At 41.2% G+C, this 11,881-nt stretch overlaps 1 long non-coding RNA gene across 1 annotated transcript; it reads left to right on the plus strand.

Moving 5' to 3' along the window:
• Positions 1-8,710: 8,710 nt before the first annotated feature.
• Positions 8,711-11,542, plus strand: LOC111964753 (uncharacterized). The gene is made up of 3 exons (XR_002877434.2): positions 8,711-8,854; positions 9,838-9,922; positions 11,084-11,542. It is a non-coding gene; the product is annotated as an uncharacterized lncRNA (long non-coding RNA).
• Positions 11,543-11,881: the final 339 nt, after the last annotated feature.

Below are 11,881 nucleotides of genomic sequence, written 5' to 3' on the forward strand. Positions count from 1 at the left end.
TACCTGTCCCAGACCTGCTGTTTCAACCTTAATGAGGGTTCCATAACCGCAGACAGAACAGTTGAAACTGGAACAGCAGCAAGGCCAGGTGGACTGGGGACAGCAAGGAGTCATCATGCCCGGTAGTCCTGACGTATGGTCCTAGGGCTCAGGTCCTCAGAGAGAGAGAAAGAAAGAAAGAGAGAAGGAGAGAATTAGAGAGAGCATACYTAAATTCACACAGGACACTGGATAAGACAGGAGAAGTACTCCAGATATAACCAACTGACCCTAGCCCCCCGACACAAACTACTGCAGCATAARTACTTGGCTCTCTCGGGATATGTTGTCGGAGTCGGTACAGCCACCTGGATTCTTTGAGTCGGGCCGACAGAAATAGAGTTTGGGCGCTCATGCCTTCCCTAGATCTGTGTGAATAACAAGTTCAATTGTATTAAATAGTTTGGGGCATGACCTTGTCTCCAAGGGATGCTCCTCGGAGCCAGATGATAATGACAGGTAGCCCTATGCTGGGCAGCTGGCATCGAAAACCCTCCGCTGTGCGAAAGGAGTTCCAATGATAGGCCCCATCTCCGACTGTACCTCATACAGAGTACGTAGTAACCCCTAGAGTCCGGGGCTAACGATTCCYTAAGAGAGTCATAGTTACTCCCGCCGTTTACCCGCGCTTCATTGAATTTCTTCACTTTGACATTCAGAGCAYTGGGCAGAAATCACATCGCGTCAACACCCACCTTGGGCCTTCGYGATGCTTTGTTTTAATTAAACAGTCGTATTCCCCTGGTCCGCATCAGTTCTAAGTCAGCTGCTAGGCGCCGGCCGAGGCAACCCGCCGGAGACCCCGTGTAAACGGGGCCAACAAGCAACGTGGCTGGGGAGATCCGCGAGAAGGGCCCGGGCACGCGTCCAGAGTCGCCGCTGCCAACCACCAGACCCAACCCCTCACCGGTCCGCCTTCGGCCCGCCGGCGGACACCACCCCAATGAACCCCCACAAGCAGCCCCTTGCGAGACCACCAATGAGAGCCCCTGAGATGGGCCACACGACAAACTTCCAACAGTGGCGAGAGGAGGGCGGCGGAGCAACTGCTCCCCCAGCCGCGGCTCGAGCCCAGCCCCGCTCCGCACCCCAGCCCGACCGACCCAGCCCTTAGAGCCAATCCTTATCCCGAAGTTACAGATCTGACTTGCCGACTTCCCTTACATACMCTGTTCTAACATTAAAGGTTATTATGCTGGTGGTGGGGAGGTGGATGGTTGTCGGCAACTGTTGCTGAAAAACAGAAAGTGGGAGAACATGGGTAAATTGACATATAAATACCTCAAGATTTACGCCCATTGGTTGAGAGAGAGGAAGGTGATAATTTCAAGAGTGAGCCCATAGGTTGAACAACAACCATGAGGGAGGTGCTTTATTGTGCTTAGAGGCTATGAGGTAAATAGATGAATGACATTCCGTACGTGGCTCATAGGAAAGGAGAGAAGAAGCAAGATGCTATGCTGATGATACRTCTGTTTTCATTCCTACTATGCCTGTATAACTGGAAAGAAAGTGAATTATGTTCTGCTTCCTTGATGAAGGTAGCCCTTTCCTGTAGTCAAATGACCTTTGTGGTTTCATGGGTGGAACGTTATTAATATTTTTTCAAAATTAACATTATTTTAAAAAACATGCCGAAAATCCGATGTTTCTATGTCAAACAGTTTTGTTATATTTCAGTCTTCTGTGATTTTTTTGTGTTTATTTGACCTTTATTTAACCAGGCAAGTCAGTTAAAAACAAATTCTTATTTTCAAGGACGGCCTAGGAACAGTGGGTTAACTGCCTTGTTTAAGGGGCAGAACGACAGATTTTTACCTTGTCAGCTCGGGGATTCGATCTTGCAACCTTTCAGTTACTAGTCCAACGCTCTAACTCTAACCTCTAGGCTACCTGCCGCTGTGATGTACAGTATCAGTCAAAAGTTTGGACACACCTACTCATTCAAGGGTTTTTCTTTATTTTTACTATTTTCTACATTGTAGAATGAAATTACACATGGAATCATGTGGTAACCAAAAAAGTGTTTGAGATTCTTCAAAGTAGTCACGGTCTTGATGACCGCTTTGCACACACTTGGCATTCTCTCAACCAGCTTCACCTGAAATGCTTTTCCAACCGTCTTGAAGGAGTTTCCACATATGCTGAGCACTTGTTAGCTGCTTTTCCTTCACTCTGCAGTGAACTCATCCCAAACCATCTCAATTGGGTTGAGGTCGGGTGATTGTGTAGGCCAGGCCCTGTTTCAGAAAGCAGGTTTAACTGCTTAACTTTATGTGTAATTTCATATATATACACTCTGAGTTTAAACCTGAACTCTGGGTTGACTAACTCTGAGCGGTCAAACTCAGAGTTTTCGGTTTCAGAACAAGTGATGACAATTAATTCAAACAACTCTGAGTTAAGTTAACCCTGAGTAAAGCACGTGAGGAGATAAAAAGCCCTCCTCAATGGAACGCAGATAACATGATTCATCATGGCAACAGGAGAAAAAAGGGCTCGAACCTCCTACTTCTCTCCAGTGGTGTTAGAAATATTAATGAATGCGTATGCAGAATATGAGTATATATTTAAGAAAAAAAGCAATACAGTAGCAGCGTCAAAAGAACATGAGCTGGCGTGGCAGAAAATTGCTGACCTAGTCGATGCGTGAGTATTATCTGAAAAAAATATATTGTGTTTTCCACTTATTCAACATTTATATAATATATATATATATGTGTGTGTGTGTGTGTGTTTAATATTTATGCAGGTGCAACCCAACAAGCACAAAACGAACTTGGCAGCAACTGAAGACGAAATATAGAAATATACTTCAAACAGGTAAGCTAGAATTTCATTACAAGTAATTGTGTTGTTTAGCCTACCCTACCTAATTAAACAGCATTCAGTGGCTACATTCAACATGTCACATGTTTAAGTAGTTAGTGAAATTTTCTAAGCAACATTTTTTTTATTTTTCAGCCATCCCAACACTGCCAGTATTTAATATTGTCTATTTGAAAGTAACACCTAAATGCCTTTATACATACAAGTCTCCAAATTTGGGCTTGCTGGACATGTTCAAATTTGACCTCCATTATAGCCAATAGAAAAAAGGCAGAGATCCAAAAAACAAGTGGGGATGGCCCTCAGTCAAAACAGTGGGTGACCTATTGCTGAAGGCATCTCTGGAGGAAGCTCATCTGACCCAACCACCCCCCAGGACACAAGGGCCTACATAAGAGGTTAGTTATTCTGACCCAACCACCCCCTAGGACACAAGGGCCTACATAAGAGGTTAGTTATTCTGACCCAAACCATCCCCCCCAGGACACAAGGTCCTACAAAGACGTTAAGTATTCTGACCCAACCACCCCCCAGGACACAAGGTCCTACATAAGAGGTTAGTTATTCTGACCCAACCACCCCCCAGGACACAATGACCTACATAAGAGGTTAGTTATTCTGACCCAACCACCCCCTAGGACACAAGGGCCTACATAAGAGGTTAGTTATTCAAATTAATGATATACAGTATGTACATTCATCCATTTGCCAGTGGTACCTCAGTGACACCCACCCATCCATCTCAGACACAACTTTGCACACTGATTTTCTTGTAGAGGTACAATTCTTTGTAATTGACTGCTGTTACTTTTTCAGATTCTTAGTTGTCCTTCAGACATCATCTATTTTAAGGTGACTCAGAGTTAGGTATACATTTGAAACATTTTATGTGGCCTGCACACTGTTGTAAAAACAAACATCAAATTAGGTGGGGCACTTTTCTGGGTAAAGGTATAATTTAACTGTCTAATCTTCTTCATCTTCTACCAGTTACTGATGGTGTAATCTGTCTGGTGGAGCCTTCTGCCATAAGACCTCCATACAGGTGTAAGTACTCTTAATACTCCACAGATATTTCATAACGGGTTAGAGTAGAACACCCAAAATTTTCATTTTTATTACAGGAGGATGAAGACAGCTTTTCAGCTGCCACAGAGAGGTGAGGTTCACACCTTAAAAATAACATCTAACAGTTGATACTTTCACCTTTGCTCTAACAYAGCAATTCTGGAAGAGGGTCCAGCCATCTCCACAGCACAACTTACCTCAGTAAGATGTTGTTCAGCATTGGCCCATGACTTACAATGAAACTAAGTAGACCTGGCACTGAAATTCAATATAATTTTGTGTTCCTATTGCTCCCTGTGAAACAGCTGTATTTAGAGAAACAAATTTAAAATCTAATTTAGAAATTGACCACATAAGGCTGCGGATGCAAAAGATACAAATAGAAATACAACTGCTGGAACATCAGTTAAAGGTGGGTGAGGTGCCAACAGGTGGATGATTTTACTTGTTTGAACAACATAAAAAATATGAACTGCTGTACTGCATTTGTACTTGCAGGAAATTAAGACTTCATAAAAAGAAAGGCATATTTTCTTTATTTGACACTGGGAAGGTGATAGGTCAATCAGAAATGATGGTAGCATATTGTGTCTCTGACTGTTCTTCCATCTCGTGCGTCAGCGGGGTGGTCAGGATCGTTATCAGGGTCGTTCACTGGTTGAGTAGGACATTGTTCTCCTCTAATTGTGGCAATGTTGTAGAGAATCACACATGCCACAATAATGTCACATGCCCTTTCTGGGGTGACCCTGAGCCTTCGAAGGCACTGGAAGGCACTGGAACCGGGCCTTGAGCATCCCAATGGTCATCTCTACCCTGGCTCGTGTCCTGCAGTGAGCCAAGTTATAACGTTGCTGCGGGCCAGGCTCAGGATCAGGGTAAGGGGTCAGCAAATAGGGTTGGCAGGGGTACCCTCTGTCACCGAGAAAGGTAACCATCGAACTCACCTATGATAATATGAGGTTTCAGTTGACATTTTCAGTTGCAATAGGAGGAAACAAAATATTGATTATAATAGGACATAGCTATAGATATAAACTCACAACAAATCTAGTGCTCAGTGTACACTCACGAAAAATGTGCGAGTCATGCACAGACCCAGGCCACTTTGCTTCCATGTTGCTGATGATGTGGGCTGCATCACATTGGATCTTCACAGTGCAGAACGAGTAATGAGCTGGAGTAGATGGGTTCTTGAAGTATTTTCATTTGGAATAGCTATAGGGATACTATTTTAGGCCTACCTGCACTTAATGCTGTGGAAAGACCTCCTATTCACATAATATCCTTTATTTACTTGGAGAGCTGTGATAGGAATATGAGTGCCATCTATGCAAGCCAATCACACCTGAAACTTCAAAAATATTTCAAATTAACTGATTAGTGCTTCAAGTCTCAAAGCTTCATACTAAATAATAATAATTGCTTAGACTGATACCTGCAATTCTTCCTTGATGAGTCTTGTGGTCTGTGACTTGAGAACACACAAAAGTGTACAGTAAAGTTTCAGTGCGCAGGTCACATTTCTGACAGCTGACAGACGTTTGCCTTGGAAATATGCTCATTGTCACCGATGTGATATAGAAAAACTCCTGTTGGCAATGTCCACGATGTGCCATATGAACGATATTGAGGCCTGAGAATATTAGCATAATGTTCAGATGAATGATCGATTGTGCAGAAAAACGAAACGCTAAACAGATAATCACTTGGGAATGATAAAACATCCAAGCGGGGTCTGATCACCCTCTCCCGACGGAGATTTCTGCTGAGTATTTGGTGCTTCAATATCAACTGGCTCTTCAAGAAAAGGACACTCCATGTCTGACACCCACCATCAGTCTGCAGGCTTCAGCTAAAGAGGAGAAACTCCGGGTTAGTTGAAGAAAACCTGCCACTGGGCCCATTGATATGGAAAAACAGAGACAGCATGTTGTGTTCACAGGAGAAGAAAAGACAATGAGTAGCAGAGTGGGGTTGGGCATGAATAGAAGTATATTTGCATAAAGAATGAGAAAGTATTGAGTTTAAGTGCAAGTATTATGATAGTACCCCTGGAACCCAATTTGAATGCTTAAAGGCGTGAAGTTCACCCAAAAACACTTCTGGGCTCTTTATAACACTTACCTGGTCTTCTATCAGTACCCCATAATGTAACTGGCTACTGAGTCCCCTTCAAGTTTGTTTGACAATGATGTCATGCTGGCTACGTAAACAGTGTCTAGAACAAGTGGATGCGCTWTAGAAATAGAATGTGATGGGATCTGCACTTCACAATCTGGATCTACATAAACAATAATTTATATTAACAAACAAAACAAACAGGTTTCTCCCCAATGTCGTGGTATCCAATTGGTAGTTACAGTCTTGTCTCAATGCTGCAACTGCCGTACGGACTCGGGAGAGTCCGTATTCTCCCAGCAAAGGGATACCATCGTCTAGGAAATGCAGAGATGAACATAGTAGGCTACATTCATGGCCGGTTAGGAGGAGCTTGTGCTGGAAATGCGGGAACCACTGATGTCCTCAGCTGGGATTCTCCGAAGTTGAGCATCGGGAAATGGCCCACTTGCCTCATGTGATTCTCTGAATTCTTTTGGGGAAACCTAGTCCTGGAGGAATCACCTGAATCGCCTGGGATAGGATGTAGATAGATCGCTGGGAAAAAGACATATCCTCTCCCTCTGGGATTTCTGGATTTCGGCATCTGACATGACTTAAACAACACCGAAATCAAGGACCTCATTCGACAACTGTTGCTGAAAAGAAGCAAGTGAGAGAACATGGGTAAATTGACTTATAAATACCTCACAAGATGTACACCCATTGGTTGAGAGAGAGCAAKGTGAAAATTGCAAAAGTGAGCCCATAGGTTGAACAGCAAGCATGAGGAATGTGCGTTATTGTGCCGTGCKTATAGGCTATGAGGTAAATAGGTGAATGACATTCTGTACGTGGCTCATAGGAAAGGAGAGAAGAAGCAAGACACTATGCTGATGATACGTCTGTATTCATTCCCACTATGCCTATATTGTCACTCCTGCTCCCGCTTYCCCTCCCWGGCGCTYGAAGGTGCCAGGCTCCCCAGCATTATGCACTCCTGCCACCATCATTACGCACACCTGCCTTCCCCCATCACGCGCATCAGCGATTATTGGACTCACCTGGACTCAATCACCTCTGTCATTACCTCCCCTATATCTGTCTGGTTCCCTGCTCTGTTCCCTGCTTCAGCATTATTTGTCGTTTGTCGTTGTTTACCCATGTGCTGACGCTGGTCCTGGTTTGTTACCTGTCTGTTCACGAATAAATGTTGACTCCACATACCTGCTTCTCATCTCTGGCATCGGTCCTTACACATATAATAGAAAATGAAAGTGAATTATGTTCTGCTTACTTGATTAAGTTAATCGAGCATTCAGACCAGCCTTCCTGTTTGAACTTTAGTAAACTACACTTGAACTTTTTCATAAGACTTCAATGTCAGCTAAGAGCCTATGGGCCTACCATGACATCAACACACTGAACAAGGATCCATCTTATTAAAAGCCATTTATTTAAGTCAGTTTCTTTTCAATTTGCAATTGRTGGGGCCAGAATCCTGTAAACTGGCCAGTAAACAAATATGTACCATTGATCTGCCTGCTTTAGGGTGACACACATTTACACACACTTCACTGAAAAGACTGCACCGAAAACAACTACCATGGATGCCTCCTGACCCTACAGGACTGCACAGTSTGGCATGGAATGGGTAGGTAGGTGTAGGTACCCCATTCATAGATGCTAACTGYTTTAGAGCTTACTGACGATAGTATCTTCTGACTGGAAGAGGTTTGTTAAGAGCACCGACGCGTGATCTAAATATGAAAACGCATAGCTCGCGGTACGATTTTGGAAWCATAAGGAAAATATATTTTATATCAGCGAGAAATCATTTTCAAAAAACAAAAGGTTAAATTACTACACACCTCTATAAGGTTAGGGTTCCCGCMCGGCCATATTTCCAATTGTACAGATCTTGTGTACGGAAAACAGAAGGAAGACAGAGTGGACTACCTGTCTAATTAGCTATCTGCATCGCCAAACACCTGTGTGTAAATGGAGACGAACTACACAAACGTGTTGTCACTGAAAAATACTTTGGCGGCAACTGTGTTAATTAAACTGGTTAAAACAGTGTTCAGTAAGTGTGTATTTTGCATTTGTGATAAAAAAAAAAAAACGTGATATAAAAGCAGAGGGATTTATGTTTCTAGAACCATACCGTAATTGAGAATGAATTCACGTTCAGATGTAGTATTTGGCTGTTTTGGCTTTCAGAGACAATTTTCCTTTAAACGGAACATGTAAGGTCCTTGGACTATAAGGAGTAACGTTAGGCTCCTTTCATCCATTAATGGGTCTAGGGTGCAGGTAATTGGGTAGGGAAAGAATTCAATAAAAAAAAAGATTGGTTCTGCAATGAAAATCCAATAAATTCAATAATGTTGAAAATCTGGATGTGTGAAGACAAATGATTTTATRTATWTTTTWGAATAAATAGRGAATTATTTAAKAAAAGTGAAAGGGWGCATATACAKTTGTCCTGATACTGTAGAACGCTAGCTAATGAGTCTATCTGAGAAAAAGTAAATTGTAGTGACAGAGAGCAACCTTTGGTTAAATCTAGTYCATATGTAGTAAATGTTGCTATCTGCCAATGAGGGGCCATGTACACACAAACAGAAGCAGGAAGAGAGTTTAAGACAGTGATGTGTGAATATTAGGAAGTAGTCATTTTGTTTGGTTTCTTGGTCCTTGACACACACACATATATTTGTGCAYAGATACACAGTCACACACCCAGACTCAAACCCTCACATGGCTCCTCATCTCTCCGTTTTCGTCCTCCTCGTCATTTTTTCCAGACTATCAGGTAATGGAAACATGTTTCTATGAAGTGATGAAGTCTCATGCTTCCTTTCAGTTTGCTTACTTGAAGTCAGAGACCTGTAGTTCAGACATTATTTGCATAGGGCTTTAGCATGTATTTCACAGAGCAGCTCTATGTTTTAGAATGATGTATAGTCTGTAACATGTTCAGTTGATCATGGTTAATTGTCACTCTCGAAAAAAAAGTTTATGTACTGAGAAAAACATTTCTTTATTGAGATAAAATTGAAATAACTTTTGTTTCGTCTCTCAAAGAAAAACATTCTTATTGAATACATATATTATGCATATATACATATATATATATCTCTGTGTATATATATATATATTACATGTTATGGTGTCCTTTTTGTGAGGGACATATATTTAGGCTGTTGTCTACAGATGCCGGTCATTTGGGGTCTGGGTCTGTGCAGACAGGAGGCTCCATCACCATCCCATRTCTCTATCATCAACATTTCGAAAGCTTGGGACTGTATGTAAAGGTTCTATCTGCAAAAAGATGATTCTGAGATAATTGCCTTTACAGTTCTGAACGCTCATTGGTTTGAATGGTGGCAGCAATTTTTTGCTTCTATTCTTTTGAACTTAACACCATGGTTTGGGTTATTTTGAGTACTGGACATTAAACAGAACAAGGCTATGTCAATAACTCAATTTTGACAAAATTGCAGATAGAACTCTATAGTCCCAAATTCTCAATTTCTTAAACTCTGAGGAATTCTGGTTTAAAGGACATTACTTTTATWATTTATTTTCTATAGTAAGCACTGCCCATCCCAGATATGAAAGAATATTGTTCCATCTTCCCACTTCTGAAAAACAGTTTGATATCTGAAGTTTCTCCAAATCTAACTGAAGTCATTTTTCAAAGTATCACCCTGAAAATAATAGACCTAGATTTCATGCTTTACTTCCTCACATAGACACCAGTCTGTGAAAAACAATAATGTGTTTCCTCTACAGTAATGTCAATGCCGTTGACCGAAGACACCGAAGACTCATACTTAACATCAGCGTACAGCATGTACAGATCTGAAGACGTCATTAGGTGAGTGTGCATAAACRATCAGACATTGTGTCCATGATTTAATATGGGATTACTAATAGGGTCGTTTCATTTCAGMWTGCCAKGACACCCACCAACTCAGATGGTTCTGCAATTGTTTCTGTAGTCAGAAACAGATAAGATTAGCATTSCTACAACGTTATTTTGATGAAATATTACCTGATCTCTGAGAAATGAAGCTCATTGATTGCACCCAAATCGACCATTTTAAATTTACAGGATGTATATAATATTCAATAAATATAGTACCTAGCATCTGTTTTGGACCAAAACAATGAGTAGAGCATGAGGAATTGAAAGAAATGGTCAAAAACCACCCACAGACCCCCCACATGCCATGCAAATCCCAACCCAACACCATACAGTATCAGCTCTCTATGTTTGACACCACAGGAGGTTGGTGGCACCTTAATTGGGGAGGACAGGCTCGTGGTAATGGCTGGAGTGGAATAAGTAGAACGGTATCAAACACATGGTTTCTATGTGTTTGATGCCATTTCATTAGCGTCGTTCCGGACATTATTATGAGCTGTCCTCCCTTCAGCAGCCTCCTGTGTTTGGAGCAGTATGGAATTGCGGTTTCTTCATCCTATGTAATGTATTTTCAGTGAATTTGGTTATGCTTTGTTTAACCCTGTTCAGAGAMATTAGTAGTTGAAGTTGTTWGGTTTATGTCCCATCCTACATCCTGATATTACCAGGTTCTGACCASTAGATGGTGCTGTCCCTGCTGTTATTGTAATATATTTTTTAAGAACACCCCCTCTCGATGTTAAAGGGATAGTTCACCCAAATTACAAACTTACATTTGGTTTCCTTACCCTGTAAGCAGTCTATGGACAAGGTATGACAGCAACCCATACTTTTWTWTWTWTTTTTTWYMYSKSSMCASWKTYWMAWRYKMTMTMTATRKKRYMYMTATWWTWWTATATATATATATTATATATGTTATATATTATTATATTATATTAGCATTTTCACGCTTCATATCTAAATCTTCTTCAAGTAACATCATTGAATGAATTACTCAATCCATTTTTAAAATAATTTAGGATGATTTGAAAGTCCCCTATCCGCTTCAAACATTTTGTTGAAGTGCTGTTTGCTGAAGAGTCCTCAAAAAGCAATGTTATTCTTCTACAGATTACTCTACAGATTGGAGCGAACACTCTTCTACCTGATGAAAATTGTTAATGCAATGCTCTTCCTCCTGTGCACCATCATTGCTGTGGTGAACTTCAAGGTTAACCGACTTCGAGGTGAAATTCAGGATAGTTAGAAACCAGACAGGTCTCTCTGGTGAGAACAGATGTTGTGTGACCATACAATTGTGTTTTAAGGTCCAGTATTCACCAGCGAGATGTTTTTTTTTTGTTACAGCCAAACATTTATTTCAATCGGAATGTTTTATTCATTTGTTTTACTGGTGATTGAAGCTAAAACTACACTGTTGTGCACGATTATTAGGCAAATTAGTATTCTGATCTTATCATTATTTCTATGGACATTKTCCAACTCCAAACCATATAAACTTGAATGCTTATTGGATGTARTCATTTTCAGGTGATATGTATTTGTGTGATGAGGGAGGGTGTGGCGAAAGTGAATAACACCTTAYATCAAGGTGTGCATAATTATTAGACAGCATCATTACCTMAGGTAAAATGGGCCACAAAATGTATTTAACTGACACCGAAAAGTCAAAAATGTGTAAAATGCCTTTCAGACGGACRCAACACTCTTGAAATAGCTCAACTATTGAGGCGTGACCACCGGACAATCAAACGTTTTGTTGAGAATATTCAACTGGGGCGCAAAAAACCCATGGAGAAGAAAAGGCGCAAATTAACTGCAAAAGACTTGAGAATAMTTCAACGTCAAGCTACCAGGAAACCATTATCCTCCAGTGCCACCATATTCCAGAACTGCAATCTACCTGGA

The sequence above is a fragment of the Salvelinus sp. IW2-2015 genome, linkage group LG6.1 (genome assembly GCF_002910315.2).
Source record: "Salvelinus sp. IW2-2015 linkage group LG6.1, ASM291031v2, whole genome shotgun sequence".
NCBI classification, from domain to species: domain Eukaryota; kingdom Metazoa; phylum Chordata; class Actinopteri; order Salmoniformes; family Salmonidae; genus Salvelinus; species Salvelinus sp. IW2-2015.